At 31.9% G+C, this 18,974-nt stretch overlaps 1 pseudogene; it reads left to right on the top strand.

Moving 5' to 3' along the window:
• Nucleotides 1-277: 277 nt before the first annotated feature.
• Nucleotides 278-14,206, top strand: LOC107611430 (2-dehydro-3-deoxyphosphooctonate aldolase-like; annotated as a pseudogene).
• The last annotated feature ends 4,768 nt before the right edge of the window (nt 14,207-18,974 follow it).

Genomic DNA, 18,974 nt, shown 5'->3' with positions numbered 1-18,974 from the left:
TCTTTTTCATTCTTTTGCAGTGAACGATTCCATTCTTCATCAATCAAGGTGCTCACTCTTATGCTAGACACAGATCTCACTCTATCTTCTCTCTTCTCTTCATCTGCGTTTCGATTCAGAATTAATAAAAAAATGTACTGTCTCAAACTTTACTGAGATCAATGTTATTTTACACAATGTAACATCTTAACGCATCAGAATTCATACACCTTTACTGAATCCTTCAAAATTCTCATACCTTGTCCCTTTTTGTGTAAAGCTTTGAAAGAAAAAAAAGATGGATCCGCCGTCAATGCTGTATAGCCAGCTCAAGGTTCGTGATTTCTATCAGATTTTGTGTTTCTTGACTATGAATTTTCTTGGGTCACGATCAAAATCTCTCCTTTCCATTTTTTTGTGTGTGTTGTTGTTCTGTGAATGTGTTAACAGGCTGTAGAACCATTCTTCCTGTTAGCGGATCCTAATGTGATTGAATCAGAAGAACACATTATGAAGATGGCTAACCACACAAACACTATTACATCTAGGTATGATATTGTTATCAATTAAGGAACTTTTTCATCTTTTGGTTTCATGGAAAAAAGATTGAAGCTAATTTGATTGAAATTTAATAAGGAATAATTATAGTGCCTAAGTTGAATTATACAAAAATTTTCAGTAGTTCAATAAGTATAATCATGACAATCATCCTCGTGGGTTTGCAACTAAATTCTTTGTAGTATTTTGTATGAAGTTATAAATTCCTTTTTCTTACCTAATACACATGATCTAACTTTGTGTCATTCAAAATGTTTTGCTATAATGACAACTACTTAAAAAGCGGAACTCTTTTGCTTATTGTTTCCTAGAATTGCATCTAGTATAAGAGTTTTTACTCATTACAGGCACTGTGGCTGAGATATTGAACCTATGTTTGCCACTGCCTCTTTATGCCATTTTTTCCTGGAAAACTCAGATATTTATTCAATATTTATCCTAGGTAGCTGATATAACACACTCACTGCAACAGCCTGCTGGAAAGAAGGTAGGTTTGTAGTTGGACTTTTTTAGTAGTTTGTATTTTGCAACACAACAGTTGTCTCATATAATTCTCTTTTTCTCCATACATTCATACTCCATTTTCCCAGTATTTAACCATGTCATGTTATGTAAATGCATTATATGCGAAAGTGTTCCTTGTTTAATTTCAATAAGTGTATTATAGAGCAGAGTGCTATCTTTTGATTCATGATGTCAAAAGTTCATTAGCTTTTATGCGTTGTTGATTCATGAGGATCATTGTGTATTGGAGTACACCTGTCTCATGTTACATTTCTTTTTTTTTTTCATTTGAACACTGGAGTCACCCAAGATCTGTTTCTACTTTGAACCCAACTATCATACCAGATTTCTTTAGTTCCAGCTTTTAACATACTACTTTCATGTCTAGTTAGATGGCGGAGGTGTTACAAGTGGATGGCTTCGAGAACTAATACCTTGCATTGCAAAAACTGCAGTTGTTGTAGGAGTCGATGGAATTTCATGGAGGTATATATATTAGTACTATTTTTTTAGGGGGATATTATTGGGATTATAATTAAAAGAAAGTAGTTCAAGGTAAACTTTAAGTGTTGTATTTAGTTTGTTCATCAAACAGCTTCTAAATGCCTTCTTGGTTCTTTAGGTACATGATGATCTACTAAATGCACATGTTGATCGTCCAACACAGTGGGTGTGTTGTTACTTATCAAAATCATTCAAATTTACAGGATATCATTTTGCCAACATTTACTTTTTCTTTGATACTTCTGAATATTAATGAACTATATGCGTTATCTCCTTATTTGACAGCCTTTACACCACTTTGAGGAGTTACTTGAAGAGCTTGTAGCTATCGTTGTAAGTTGTTTCTTGAAAAGCGAATTCTTTGGTGTAGAATGGGAGACAATTTCACATCTGTAGAAATGTGCTGGAAGTAGTTGGTATGTGACAAGTGTCTAAGAAGGGGACAGTTCTGGCAATGCACAGTGGAATCATCAGGAGTTTTTCAGGTGATGGGTTAAGTTAATAGTTTATTAATGTTAGAAAGTTCTGATTAATTAATGTGGGGTAATCAATGGACTTATTATAGGTGGGTTTTTTTCTGCGCAAGGTTAGATGAATCCAATTTTTTGGACGGAATTAAATGGTTTTTACAAAACTATAATTAGTTTGTTATTTTTTGGACGTTGAGATATAATATAATTTGTGAACATGTGTATATTTAAAGGATTGATGTATACAGTAAGTCGGTCAAAGAATATCTGACATATGTTTTTAGTAGATTTTGAGTTAAAAAATAGTATGTATAAAGTTTTTGTAATGTAATTTATGAGCAGTTTATTAGTTTTATTTTGTATAAACAAAATTTGAGTGTCTAATTTAAATAATTAGTAGTTAAAACAATTTTAATGAATGAAGTTGTAGTTGATAATGTATCTTCGAATGTGAGTAATTTGGATTTCCAAAATTAGGATTTAGGATTCGGGTTTAGGGATTAGGATTTCAGATTGTGAGTTAGAGTTAGAGTTTAAGTGATTCACAAAGATCATGAATACTAAACTGTATAATATGACACCTGACAACAAAACTAATAACCGTAGACCATATATTATCATTTGTGAATCGAAAACATATAATCGTAAACCCTAAGTCCTAAAGCATAAACAATAATTTTGTTAAAGATAAACTGTGAATTCTATTCTGCAAACCATGAACCCAATAACCTAAATAATAAATACTAAATTGTAAATTGTAAATCGATATATATAAATCTGTAAACCCTAACACATAAATCATAATCTATAAACCTTAATACATATATCATAAAACATAAATCTTATGCGTAAAATCCTAAATCCTAATTTCTAAATTTGTGAACTCTTTTTAGTATTAGTTTAGTATTTAGAATTCGGGATTTAGGATCTAAAATTATATTGTATCATTTGTTGTGCATGTTGTTCTCTTATGAAAAGTAGTTGTGTGGTTTATATTTTGATTTGTGTGACTATTGTAATTGAGTAGTATAATGAGTAATTAACATAGGTAGTTAAATGTGTGTATTGTTTTATTTTATATAATGAATGTTATATATATTTTTATTTTCGTTTAATATTTTACATATATGGACCAGGCATATTATGTAGCAAAATTATTTAGGTGTGTGCACTTTCAAGTTCCAACTGCGAACCTCAAAGGGTTCTGTCAACCCGTATACAGTTATTATCTAGGGGTCCATCAATCGTAGCAATGGAAATCCTTCGAAACCAACCAATTGAATTTTTTTTCCTATTGAAATTTCCAATACATTTCTTTCCTTTTCTCCCGCATGTTTTTGTTCTAAATCCTGGTAACCACAAAGCCCACCAAATTTAGCCCTTGCAATTTATAAGAATCATTCCACTTATGCCAAAAAGCCCAATAAAATGAGACCCAACTAGAACTCATACTAATTATATATCCTTAGTCTAGTTAACACAAGATAATAATGTTTTCATGTCACGTGAAGTTAGTAGCAATTTCTGACTCGTGAGGAGAGTATTGCTATAACTTGTCACATCTACTCTCTAAGTCACACACTTGCTGCACATTGCCAGCTCTACACCATTTCTATACATGTAGAAGCCACAACACTTTCTACACGAGGGACTTCGTCTTCTTGAAACTCATGATTGTATTTTTGTCCCCTAATAAAAATGATGGTACTTGCAGCAGAAAGTATTGGCATCTAAGTCAAAAAATTATTTTATTAATGTATGATTTTGTATGTGTCATGCTTAGATTGAGGGAAGAACTTAAAATTTGAATTCCCTTTTCATTTCCTACCTTTTATTGCATACTTTCTCTAACAAAAGAAATGGACAAGTAAAATTATTGAATATTTTCAAAATGATTATTGTTTTTTATTTTTGTGTTGGGTATCCTTATCTCCTAATTTTTATTATCCTTCTACTCATCTTGATGAAATTATTTTTTTATTAAAAAAGAAAATTGAAGCGATTATACATTTATTTATCTTTTAGCAGGTGAAAGATTTTTTGTGTATTTTGTTTTGCATTTGAGTTCTGAACTTTTATATGTGATTAACTCTTCTAAAATATTGTAGAGGGTAAACAAAGAGAAGAAAAAATTCAACATTGATCTCACACTATTTTGTGAATAGCAAGAATGGTAAGAAATTTTTCATACTTTTACTAATTTTGTTTTCTGCTAATATAGATTATTAAGAATTCTTTCTTAATCCTTTCTCTCTTACTAATAAGAACTACTAAGAAGCAAGCAATAAAAAGTAACACATGTTTCAAAAAACATCAAAAAAGGATGTAGAAGCAAAGTTTTTACATATTGTCTAAAATATCCTACAAAAGAAATGTGCAAATTATTTATTTTATTGGTAGAGTAATCCATGATGTTACAAATTCAGATTCTCCAAACCAAATTGGGAGAAAACTTCAGGCACAAATCCAAACAAGTTTTAAAATACCAAAGTCTTCTAGAAAAGCAACAAATTATCTAACATAAATACTCTAAACAACCACATTACTTGTTATATGTTTCATCTATTTTAGAGTGAAAATGCTTACATATTTTATTGTTTATACCAACATAAATTCTGATTTTGTAGGTGATAATTTCCTGTTATTAAGAATATAATTCTCCGAGGATTGGCCTTTATAAGATCAGATTGTTTTAAGGTTGAATGTATGATTATCTTTGCATTACATCACAAGTTCAAGCCCCTTATAAAGGAAAGCTTCTCCTGAAAGAGAGATTATTTGAAGTAGTGACACATCCAATTATCATTTGTCACAGATTCTATGCAGCCTTTCAAATCATTGCAATTTCCAAAAGCAATGTGGATCTAGAAAGTTATGTATTTTAATGTGTGATACTTTTTTTTTAATATACTAGGTTTCAAATTCTATAGTTAATTATATGCATGATTACTTTTAGCAATGCAAAACGCAGCTAGTTTCTCTTGAATCTTAATGGTGGGGTTTCACTTTCTGTAATGGCATTACGCATAAAAGGAATATAATTTTTGTGAACTTAAAACCCCTGAGGCTTTAACAATTGAAGGTTCATAACTTTTTTACTAGTAATGAGCCAATTATTAAGGCTTGGAATTTTAGTTGGTCATGGCCATGGAGGGTATTTGATTATTCCGAGGCAGGAATAGGTGTTCATATGATGAATATATGTGCAAGGACAGATAGCAGATAGAGCAATGATACTGCTAATTTTTGTTTCTCATGGTTTTCTGAATTGTGTTTTTAGTTTGTGTTTTTATGTGTTTACTTGTTCGGTTTTGTTTGTCGCAAGATTGATGGATTTTTTTCCGAAATAAATAAAAAAATAATATTATTTTCTAAAACAAATTAGTCCAATTTTAAATACCACGATACATTTTTTTGTAGTGTTAGGCAAGTTCAATGCACCGCCCACAAACTTCACCTTGACTTCGGCAAATAAAAGCATGGTTGGTAGAGAAACGAGCTCAATACCATTATTTTATTCTTCTTTTTGGTTCTCATGTTGACATTTTTTATCTACAATGTCAATCAATCAATTGTTATCCATTCATTATGATGGTGAAATAGTATATGATGAAGGTTCTATCATTTTTAAGTCTGAGCAACCAATAATTACGTACATGACACCGAAAGTCAACAGTCTAACAACGTTAAAGAATTTGATATTGCGTTCCGTTGAACTGCAACACACGACAAGAGAGAAAAAAGTTTACTACAGATATCCGACCGAAGTAGATGATAATTTGTTTTATAAAAGGTATATTAAAGTTGTCCTTGTTATGTTGTTGTTATGTTTATTAGACCACGGTTCTGAGAAATTTTTCTATTGTTTTGAATTAGGTTTCGATTACGTGACGACGTGGACGTACGTCTTATATGGTTGTGGCACAACCGATGGACAAATGTTCATCTGTTGGAATTATTCGTGTTTTTAGTTGAGTTGGGTGGACGAGGATTATCTGTGAATATGGTTGATGATAGTCCGTTAAGTGGAGCTGTTAGAAGAAATATTAAAAGGATGATAGTTGATCTAAATATGCCAGCTAAAGGTAGCCAAGAGGGGTTAAACGTTGAACTTCCTAATGTTGACATGATACAAGATAATGTTGAAAGTCATGAGGGTTCTACTATCAGGAATTCGAGGATGGATCGCTATGAAGTTAACCCCAATGACGGAGATGATGCTGATGATGAACCAACGAAAATTCCTGACGAGGGTAACGAGGAAGAAGAGATGAACTACTACAGTGATACACAAATCGCTCTGACACAGCATGCCATTTCTCGACCATAAAACCGGCCGGATCACTTCTCCAGGTTGAATCTGGATGCAATGACTTTGAATTGGTCATTTACCCATGGAGGCTTTGAAGAGTATCCAACTAATGAGTTCATGGTTAGACAATTTGAAAACAAGGAGGAAGTCATGTTAGCAGTTAAGAGGTACGGCATCAAGAAGGCTGTGGAATATAAAATACTGGATAGTGACCAGTTGAAGTATGATGTACAGTGTATCCAGTTCGGGCCCAATTTCTCTTGAAACATACGCATAGTGTATCGCTGAAAGCAAGAAAAATGGGAGGTTCGGAGAAACAGTGATCCTCATACTTGTATGCAAACATCGATGGGCCTAGACCATCGTAGGTTAGATTCGAAGGTGATTGCTCAGTACATATTCAACATGGTCAAAGTAGATCCAATAATCAGCATAATTATTCTGCAAGGAGGTGTAGAGAATCACTTCAGTTACAAGGCATCATACAGAAAGGTTTGGCTTGCAAAGAAGAGTCATTGCTAGAATATATGGCGATTGGGAGGAGTCATACAACGAGCTTCCTCGTTGGTTATTCGTTATGCAGATGTACTTACCCGGTAAGATTCAATACATTGTGCTTAGTTATGTATAAAGTCTCCATCTACATATGCTAACTGTTGATAGGTATTTAAGTACTTGGGTGCAACTTGTGACATAGCCTTGGTCTGGTGCGACGAACTTGCCTAAAACTACAAAAAAAACGTATCGTGGTATTTAAAGTTGGAATAATTTGTTTAAGAAATTAATTTTTTTTATTTCGAAAAAGATACAAAGATTGATTGTTTGTTTCTGTGTTTGTATTTTATAGCTTTCTCACTGCCTGTGCATGGGATGGTAGTGAGTGAGCGAAAAATAAACGAGCTTGTTTTGAAATCTACGAATAAAAATTCACTCAAGAATTAGAAATTTTTCCTTGTTTTGGAATAAGTAAAAAGGAATTATTTAAACTCATTTAAAAATTTTAATTCTCACTTTTTTCTCATTTACAAAGTAGACCAAAAAGGGTCTAATTTTAAAATCAATTCTCACATCAATTTAACTTAACATGTCAAATGTAAAAAATATTCTTATTTAAATAAGTAGATGTTTAATAAAATAATTTTGTTAAGGACAAAGTTGTAAAAGAAGAAAATTTAACTCATGTAAGAGTTATTCCAAACTAAAGAATTAGATTATATTCTATTAGTATATTAAAGTCATTCCAAACCATGGAATTGAATTTCAAATAGAAATGAATTCTTTTCTTACATTTAAATACTTTCCAAACAAGCTCAAAAAAAAGTTATTATATGAACTTATGAAATATTAAATTTTATTTTATATTTAATTAAATCGGTTCGATTCTGGTTTGAATCTGGTTAGACTATTAGACTATTAAACCAGTCATTTGATTGGTTTATCGACCGAATCAATTTTTGTAACTTTGATAATATCTAAAATCTCGATTTAACTTTTTTGAAACAATAAATTTTATTAAATCTCTATTACATCAAATATTCTCTCATTTAAATTTTGTTAAGATTTTAGCTGCTTAGCGAGTAACAAACAACTAAAACTAGTTCTCCCCCGACAACTACATAGAATTATCTAGCCATTTCTTTTTCACTTTTGTAATGAACGATTTCAATCTTCATCAATCAAGGTGCTCACTCTTACGCTTGACACAAATCTCACTCTATCTTCTCTCTTCTCTTCATCTGCGTTTAGATTCGAAATTAATAAAAAAGGTACTGTCTCAAACTTTACTGGGCTCGATGTTATTTTACACAATGTAGCATCTTAACGCATCAGAATTCATACACCTTTATGGAATCAATCAAAATTCTCATACTTTGTCCCTTTTTGTGTACAACTTTAAAAAAATATGGAGCCACCGTCAATGCTGTATAGCCAGCTCAAGGTTCATGATTTCTATCAGATTTTGTGTTTCTTGACTATGAATTTTCTTGGGTCACGATCAAAATCTCCCCTTCCTTTTTTTTATGTGTTATTGTTCTATGAATGTGTTAATAGGCTACAGAACTGGTCTTCCTGTTATCGGGTCCTAATGTGATTGAATCAGAGGAATACATTATGAAGTTGGCTAAGCACATAAAGACTATTACATCTGGTTATGATATTGTTCTCCGTTAAGGAACTTTTTCATCCTTTGGTTTCATGGGAAAAAAGATTGAAGCTAATTTGATTGAAATCCAATAGGAAATAATTGTAGTGCCTAAGTTGAATTATACAAAAGTTGTTAGTAGTTCGATAAGTATAATCACGACAATCATCCCCCATGGGTTTGCAGCTAAATTCTTTGTAGTATTTTGTGTGAAATTAAATTCCTTTTTCTTACCTAATACACATGATCTAACTTTGTGTCATTTAAAATGTTTTGCTATAATAACAACCACTTGAAATACGGAACTCTTTTACTTATTGTTTCCCAGAATTACATCTAGTATCAGAGTTTTTACTCATTATAGGCACTGTGGGCTGAGATATTGAACCTATATAATTCTAAGAGTAATGTTGGTTAGTAAAACCAACATAACACTTGCTATGGATGAGAGAGAATTCACATGACAAGGAATCAAAAATTAAACTTGTAAAATATAATGTCGGGAGATGGTTTGTATCTTTGTTGAAAGTTAACATCATCTAGAGTATATGCGACTTTCAGAGTTGGCATCCCGTTAGTTTTCAAATCAAGCTTTGTTAAGGCTAATAGAACATCATCAAAATCTTTTTGTGGCCTAGGGATGGTTGAGGTGTTGAAGGTTATGATTCTATTACTTTTTATTATGATATATTGCTTTTGTCATTTGCATTTTGAGAATTACAATAGGAACATTTGTTTGAAAAATGGTGTAATTGTCGAATTCCATATAATGGCAAAGCTATTTTGTTATAGTTGAACTATTTTTTCCTTATTTCATTTTGTTATGTTATAATTTCAGATACTTGAGAAGGTTAAAGTAGCATATGACCGCCCTATAGTGACAGATGTGCATGACTCTATCCAAGTAAGATATTTTTATTTTAACTAAATTTAGCCTTCAGAAATTATACAAGTATTACAGTAATGTAATTATTTGGCATACCATCCAAGCTTGTCATAATGTTGTCTTTGATTTTGGATCATAATCTACCTTTAACAGATTTATCTTTTCTTTGACAATGTAAAGTAGTCGGCAGAATTGCAGACATCATTCAAATAACAGCATTCTTATGCCGTCAAGTAAATATTCTTTACATTAAATTTTAGTATCAATTGGATGGATATAAACTTAAGTAGATGTGATCACATCAATTCTTTTTTTATGTTTTGCCTCTGATGACAGACAGATCTTCTCGTTGTTGCAGCCAAAACTGGAAAAATTGTCCACATCAAGAAGGGCCAGTTTTGTGCTCCTTCCATGGGTATATTGTCCTGCTATGTTGCAACTTTTAATAATCAACAATTACTTAAACTCGGTAAATATTCTCTGTCTTTTAGTATTCTCATGTTTTATAATGTTCATATAAATAGGTAATGGCAAATTCAGCAGAGAAGGTTCGGTTGGCTGGAAATCCTAATGTTATGGTTTGCGAGAGAGGAACTATGTTTAGATACAGTGAGTTATAACATCTTTAATGAGATCTTCTGTATGCTTTTGGATGATGTTACTCTTTGAAACCGTTCAATATCATGAATTGCTTTCTGTTTTCACATGTTCTAGTTTCATTTTAATCTTGTGTTCTTTTCACCTGTATGATTTAATTTGAATCTATATTTTTCTTTTTAAGTGATCCATAACACATTTCCTCCTATAATCAAAATTTTTAACATGCATTTAAGGTTTAACTTTGCTCAAAGAATGTCAGCACTACAATTGATTGTCCGCTATCATTCTATTTTCAAAACCTAGAATTGAGTAAATTCATTGAATTTTTATATAGATGATTTTATTGTCGATCCACGTAACCTGGAGTAGATGAGAGAAGCCAATTGCCCTATTGTAAGTCAATAGTTGTTTTATTATATGTTTCTCTTTAAGATGAACTATTTGAATCTTTCTATGCTTTCTTATTCAATGGAAGGTTATAATATGTTAGGGAGAAAGGTATCTCCCTTGCTGAACCATTTATTTGATGATAGAATTACACTTCATTAAATAGGATGAATCCATGTGAACACAATCAGCTAGACTAGTACATGTTAATATGGTCAAAGTTGCTTTAAAGACCAACTGTAAGCTTCATCACTTCCCTCTCTATATCTTAAATGAAAGATTATTCCATAATTTCCCAAATTATTTTCTTTGACATAATTACATTACCTAACATGCACAGATGGCGCTCTCCAATCTTTCGTAATTTTTTTTTCCACTTTTTCTATTGATATTTTGTCAATGATACTGGAGTGTTTTGTTCACATCATCCCAAAGGAATAATATTGTTGTATGTTCAATATGCGAATAAACTAAGAAGAAAATCAGACGGAATGCATTTGCCAATTTATGAGAATAAGATTGACTTCATTATTCTTTTTGCCGTAACTCTAGAGAACTACTCATTACATGGCCTTTTGCCATTATTCTAATATTTGGGCCATTGTAAAGTTTCTTGCCACTGCCTCTTTATGCCATTTTCCCTGGAAAACTGAAATATTTATTCAATGTTTATCCCAGGTAGCTAATATAACACACTTACTACAACAGCCTGCTAAAAAGAAGGCAGATTTGTACTTGGACTTTTTCAGTAGTTTGTATTTTGCAACACAACAGTTGTCTCATATATTTCTCTTTTTCTCCGTGCATTCTTACTCCATGCGAAAGTGCTCCTTGTTTAATTTCAATAGTTGTATTATAGAGCAGAGTGCTTTCTTCAAATTCATGATGTCAAAAGTTCATTGGCTTCTATGCATTGTTGATTCATAAGGATCATTGTGTATTGGAGTACACCTGCCTCATGTTATCTATCTTCTTTTCATTTGAACATTGGAGTCACACAAGATCTGTTTCTACTTTGAACCTAACTATCAAACGAGATTTCTTTAGTTCCAGCTTTTAACATTCTGCTTTCAAGTCTAGTTGGATGGCGAAGGTGTTGCAAGTGGAGGTCTTCGAGAATTAATACCTTGCATTGTAAGAACTGCAGTTGCTATAGGGGTGGATGGGATTTTCATGGAGGTATATATATTAGTTTTATTTTTTTAGGGGGATCTTATTGGAATTATTATTGAAAGAAAGAAGTTTAGGGTAAACTTTAAGGCTTATATTTAGTTTGTTCATTAAACAGCTTCTAAATGCTTTCTTGGTTCTTAAGGTACATGATGATCCATTGAGTGCACCTATTGATGGTTCAACACAGTGGGTGAGTTGTTACTTATCAAAATCATTCAAATTTATAGGACATCATTTTGCCAACATTTACATTTTCTGCAATGCTTCTGAATATTAATGAACTATATGCGTTATCTCCTTATTTGATAGCCTTTACGCCACTTGGAGGAGTTACTTGAAGAGCTTATAGCTATTGCTGTAAGTTGTTTCTTAAAAGTCAAATTCTTTGGTGTAGAATGTGAGACAATTTCACATCTGTAGAAATGCACTGGAAGTAGTTGGTGTGTGACAAGTGTCTAAGAAGGGGACAGTTTCTAGCAGTGCACAGTGGAATCATCTAGAGTTTTTCAGGTGATGGGTTAAGTTAATAGTTTGTTAATGTTAGAAAGTTCTGAGTAATTAATGTGGGGGTAACAATGGGCTTATTATAGGTGGGCTTTTTTTTGCGCAAGGTTAGATGAATCTGATTTTTTGGACGGAGTTAAATGGTTTTTACAAAAGTATAATTTGTTTGTTATTTTTTAGACGTTGAGATATAATAGAATTTGTGAACATATGTATATTCAAAGGCTTGAGGTACACACTAAGTGGGTCAAAGAATATCTGACCTAGGTTTTTAGTAGTCTTTTAGTTGAAAAAAAAGTATGTATAAAGTTTTTGTAATGTAATTTATGAGCAGTTTATTAGTTTTATTTTGTATAAACAAAATTTGAGTGTCTAATTTAAATAGTTAGTGGTTAAAACGATTTTAATGAATGAAGTTGTAGTTGATAATGTATCTTCGAATGTGAGTAATTTGGATTTCAAAAATTAGGATTTAGGATTCGGGTTTAGGGCTTATGGTTCAGGGATTAGGATTTTGCATTGTGAGTTAGGGTTAGAGTTAAAGTGAGATTCACAAAGATCATGAATACTAAACTGTATAATATGACACCTGACAACAAAACTAATAACCGTAGACCATAAATTATCATTTGTGAATCGAAAACATATAATCGTAAACCCTAAGTCCTAAAGCATAAACAATAATTTTGTTAAAGATAAACTGTGAATTCTATTCTGCAAACCATGAACCCAATAACCTAAATAATAAACACTAAATTGTAAACTGTAAATCGATATACATAAATCTATAAACCCTAACACATAAATCATAATTTGTAAACCTTAATTCATATAACGTAAAACATAAATCTTATGCGTAAAATCCTAAATCCTAATTTCTAAATTTGTTAACTCTTTTTAGTATTAGTTTAGTATTTAGAATTCGGGATTTAGGATCTAAAATTATGTTGTATCATTTGTTGTACGTGTTGTTCTTTTATGAAAAGTAATTGTGTGGTTTATATTTTAATTTGTGTGACTATTGTAATTGAGTAGTATATTGAGTAATTAACGTAGGTAGTTAAACGTGTGTATTGTTTTATTTTATATAATGAATGTTATATATATTTTTATTTTCGTTTAATATTTTACATATATGGACTAGGCATATTATGTAGCAAAATTGTTTAAGTGTGTGCACTTTCACGTTCCAACTGCAAACCTCAAAGGGTTCTGTCAACTCATATACAGTTATTGTCTAGGGGTCTATCAATCGTAGCAATGGAAATCCTTCGAAACCAACCAATTGATTTTTTTTTTCCTATTGAAATTTCCAATACATTTCTTTCCTTTTTTCCCACATGTTTTTTTTCTAAATCCTGGTAACCACAAAGCCCACCAAATTTAGCTCTTGCAATTTATAAGAATCATTCCACTTATGCCAAAAAGCCCAATAAAATGAGACCCAACTAGAACTCATACTAATTAAATATCCTTAGTCTAGTTAACACAAGATAATAATGTTTCCATGTCACATGAAGTTAGTAGCTATTTCTGACTCGTGAGGAGAGTATTGCTGTAACTTGTCACATCTGCTCTCTAAGTCACACACTGCTGCACATTGCCAGCTCCACGCCATTTCTATACATGTAGAAGCCACAACATTTTCTACACGGGGGACTTCGTCTTCTTAAAATTCATGATTGTATTTTTATCCCCTAATAAAAATGATGGTACTTGCAGCAGAAAGTATTGGCATCTAAGTCAAAAAAATTATTTTATTAATGTATGATTTTGTAAGCATCATGCTAATACAAAAAATCAATAGATTGTGGGAAGAACTTAAAATTTGAATTCCCTTTTCATTTTCTATTTTTTATTGCATACTTTCTCTAACAAAAGAAATGGACAAGTAAAATTATTGAATATTTTCAAAGTGATTATAGTTTTTTATTTTTGTATTGAGAATCCCTATCTCCTAATTTTTATTATTCTTCTACTCATCTTAATGAAATTATTTTTTTATTAAAAAAATTGAAGCGATTACACATTTATTTATCTTTTAGCAGGTGAAAGATTTTTTGTGTATTTTGTTTTGCATTTGAGTTCTGAACTTTTATATGTGATTAACTCTTCTAACATATTGTAGAGGGAAAAACAAAGGGAAGAAAATATTCAACATTGATCTCACACTATTTTGTGAATAGCAAGAATGGTAAGAAAATTTTCATACTTTTACTGGTTTTGTTTTCTGCTAATATAGATTATTAAGAATCCTTTCTTAATCCTTTCTCTCTTACTAATAAGAACTACTAAGAAGCAAGCAATAAAAAGTAACACATGTTTCTAAAAACATCAAAAGGATGTAGAAGCAAAGTTTTTACATATTGTCTAAAATATCCTACAAAAGAAATGTGCAAATTATTTATTTTATTGGTAGAGTAATTCATGATGTTACAAATTCAGATTCTCCAAACCAAAGTGTGAGAAAACTTCAGGCATAAATCCAAACAAGTTTCAAATTACCAAAGTCTTCTAACAAAGCAAAATATTATCTAACATAAATACTCTAAACAACCATATTACTTGTTATATGTTTTATCTATTTTAGAGTGAAAATGCTTACATATTTTATTGTTTATACTAACATAAATTCTGATTTTGTAGGTGATGATTTCCTCTTATTAAGAATATAATTCTCCGAAGATTGTCCTTTATAAGATCAGATTGTTTTAAGGTTGAATGTATGATTATCTTTGCACCACATCACAAGTTCAAGCCGCTTATAAAGGAAAGCTTCTCCTGAAAGAGAGATTATTTGAAGTAGTGACACATCCAATTATCATTTGTCACAGATTCTATGTAGCCTTTCAAATCATTGCAATTTCTAAAAGCAATGTGGATCTAGAAAGTTATATATTTTAATGTGTGATATTTTTTTTATATACTAGGTTTCAAATTCTATAGTTAATTATATGAATGATTACTTTTAGCAATGTAAAACGCAGCTAGTTTCTCTTGAATCTTAATGGTGGGGTTTCACTTTATGTAATGGAATTACGCATAAAAGGAATATAACATTTGTGAACTTAAAACCCCTGAGGCTTTAACAATTGAAGGTTCATAACTTTTTTACTAGTAATGAGCCAATTATTGAGGCTTGGAATTTTAGTTGGTCATGGCCAGGGAGGGTATTTGATTATTTCGAGGCAGGAATAAGTGTTCATATGATGAATATATGTGCAAGGACAGATAGCAGATAGAGCGATGATGATGCTAATTTTTATTTCTCATAGTTCTCTGAATTGTGTTTTTATGTGTTTACTTGTTTTGTTTTGTTTGTCGCAAGATTGATGTATTTTTTTCCGAAATAAATAAAAAATAATATTATTTTCTAAAACAAATTAGTCCAATTTTAAATACCACGATACATTTTTTTTGTAGTGTTAGGCAAGTTCAACACACCCCCGACAAACTTCACCTTGACTTTGGCAAATAAAAGCATGGTTGGTGGAGAACCGAGCTCAATACCATTATTTTATTCTTCTCTTTGGTTCTCGTGATGACATTTTTTATCAATAATATCAATCAATCAATTGTTATCCATTCATTATGATGGTGAAATAGTATATGATGAAGGTTCTATCATTTTTAAGTCTGAGCAACCAATAATTATATACATGACACCGAAAGTCAAGAGTCTAACAACGTTGAAGAATTTGATATTGCGTTCCGTTGGACAGCAACACACGACAAGAGAGAAAAAAGTTTACTACAGATATACGACCGAAGTCGATGACAATTTGTTTTATAAAAGGTATATTAAAGTTGTCGTTGTTATGTTGTTGTTATGTTTATTAGACCATGGTTCTGAGAAATTTTTCTGCTATTTTGAATTAGGTATCGATTACGTGACAACGTGGACGTGCGTCTTATAAGGTCATGGCACAACCGATGGGCAAATGTTCATCTGTTGGAATTATTCGTGTTTTTAGTTGAGTTGGGTGGACGAGGATTATCTGTGAATATGGTTGATGATAGTCCATTAAGTGGAGCTGTTAGAAGAAATATTAAAAGGATGATAGTTGATCTAAATATGCCAGCTAAAGGTAGTCAAGAGGGGTTAAACGTTGAACTTTCTAATGCTGACATGATGCAAGATAATGTTGAAAGTCATGAGGGTTCTACTATCAGGAATTCGATGATGGATCGCTATGAAGTTAACCCCGATGACAGAGACGATGCTAATGATGAACCAATGAAAATTCCTGACGAGGGTAACGAGAAAGAATAGATGAACTACTACGGTGATACACAAATCGCTCTGACACAGCTTGCCATTTCTCGACCATATGACCGGCCGGCTCACTTCTCCATGTTGAACCTGGATGCAATGACTTCGAATTGGTCATTTACCCATGGAGGCTCCGAAGAGTATCCAACTAATGAGTTCGAGGTTAGACAAAAATTTGAAAACAAGGAGGAAGTCATGTTGGCAGTTAAGACGTACGGCATCAAGAGGGCTGTAGAATATAAAATACTGGAGAGTGACCAGTTGAAGTATGATGTAAAGTGTATCCGGTTCGGGCCCAATTGCTCTTGGAACATACGCATAACGTATCGCTGAATGCAAGAAAAATGAGAGATTCAGAGAAACAGTGGTCCTCATACTTGTATGCAAAGATCGATGGGTCTAGACCATCGTAGGTTAGATTCGAAGGGGATTGCTCAGTACATATTCAACATGGTCAAAGCAGATCCAACAATTAGCATAATTGTTCTGTAAGGAGGTGTAGAGAATCACTTCGGTTACAAGGCATCGTACAGAAAGGTTTGGCTTGCAAAGAAGAGCCATTGCTAGAATATATGGCGATTGGGAGGAGTCATACAACGAGCTTTCTCGTTGGTTATTCGTTATGCAGATGTACTTACCCGGTAAGATTCAATACATTGTGCTTAGTTATGTATAAAGTATCCATCTACATATGCTAACTGTTGATGGGTATTTAGGTTCTTGGGTGCAACTTGTGACACAGCCTTGGCCTGGTGTGGCGAACTTGCCTAAGACTACAAAAATAATATATCGTGATATTTAAAGTTGGAATAATTTGTTTAAGGAAATAATATATTTTTTTTTCGGAAAAAATACCAAGATTGATTTTTTGTTTTTGTGTTTGTATTTTGTAGCCTTTTTCCATTGCTTGTTCATGGGATTGTAGTGAGTGAGCGAAGTATAAACGAGCTTGTTTGGAAATCTACGTATAAAAATTCACTCAAGAATTAGAATTTTTTTCCTTGTTTTGGAATAAGTAAAAAGGAATTATTTAAACTCATTTAAGAATTTTAATTCTCACTTTTTTCTCTTTTACAAAGCAGACCAAAAAGGGTCTAATTTTAAAATTAATTCTCACATCAATTTAACTTAACATGTCAAATATAAAAAATATTCTTATTTAAATAAGTAGATGTTTAATAAAATAATTTTGTTAAGGACAAAGTTGTAAAAGAAGAAAATTTAACTCATGTAAGAGTTATTCCAAACTAAAGAATTATATTCTATTCTATTAGTATATTAAAGTTATTCCAAACCATGGAATTAAATTTCAAATAGAAATGAATTCTTTTCTTATATTTAAATACTTTCCAAACAAGCTCGAAAAAAAAGTTATTATATGAACTTATGAAATATTAAATTTTATTTTATATTTAATTAAATTGGTTCGATTCTGGTTTGAATCTGGTTAGATTATTAGACTATTAAACCAGTCATTTGATTGGTTTATTGACCGGATCAATTTTTGTAACTTTGATAATATCTAAAATCTTGATTTAACTTTTTTGATACAATAAATTTTATTAAATCTCTATTACATCAAATAATCTCTCATTTAAATTTTGTTAAGATTTTAGCTGCTTAGCGAGTAACAAACAACTGAAACTAGATCTCCCCCGACAACTACATAGAATTATCTAGCCATTTCTTTTTCATTTTTTGTAGTGAACGATTTCATTCTTCATCAATCAAGGTGCTCACTCTTACGCTTGACACAGATCTCACTCTATCTTCTCTCTTCTCTTTATCTGCGTTTAGATTCGGAATTAATAAAAAAAGGTAGTGTCTCAAACTTTACTGAGCTCGATGTTATTTTACATAATGTAACATCTTAACGCATCAGAATTTATACACCTTTACTGAATCCATCAAAATTCTCACACTTTGTCCCTTTTTGTGTACAACTTTGGAAGAAAAAAAAAAGATGGAGCCACTGTCAATGCTATATAGCCAGCTCAAGGTTCATGATTTCTATCAGATTTTGTGTTTCTTGACTATGAATTTTCTTGGGTCACGATCAAAATATCCCCTTCCCTTTTTTTTGATGTGTTGTGGTTCTGTGAATGTGTTAATAGGCTACAGAACTGGTCTTCTGATGACAAGTCATCTTAGCCTAGTTTCACTAGTTTTTTTCTTTTTGTTTTCAATTGATTTTATGCACTTCTTGAGCTATAAGCAAGCCAATTGGGTAGAATTTCATGTTTCCTTTGATTCAATCAACCATGGATGAATTAATGCAATTTCATGAGATTTTATGCTATAATTGTCATATATTATGAAAGAATAACAAACTCATGATTTTGAGCATAGCTTTGATGTGTTTGGTTGATTGATGATAGGTGAAAAGAGCTTTGAAGAAGGTTGAAGAAAGAAGAAAGGGCAAGGAGCAAGAGAGAACAAAAAGCTTGAGCAAAAGCTTGCCTCAAACTTTAGCTCAAACTTTTGGAAGAGTTAAATTCACCCTGGATGGAGCAAAAGCTTGCGCCAACGTTTGCCTCAAGCTTTTTGGCAAACGTTGGCGCCACACACCAACACCCTGGAGGAGAAAAGCTTGCGCCAACGTTTGCCTCAAGCTTTTTGGCAAACATTGGCGCCACAAGGCATTCAAGAAAGCTCAACGTTTGGCTAAAAGTTTGACCTCA

This window comes from Arachis ipaensis, chromosome B1 (genome assembly GCF_059453495.1).
Source record: "Arachis ipaensis isolate K30076 ecotype BB chromosome B1, ASM5945349v1, whole genome shotgun sequence".
In the NCBI taxonomy this organism is placed as follows: Eukaryota; Viridiplantae; Streptophyta; class Magnoliopsida; order Fabales; family Fabaceae; genus Arachis; species Arachis ipaensis.
Note: the sequence above shows the minus strand (reverse complement) of the source record. Positions and strands in the feature narration are given on the sequence as shown.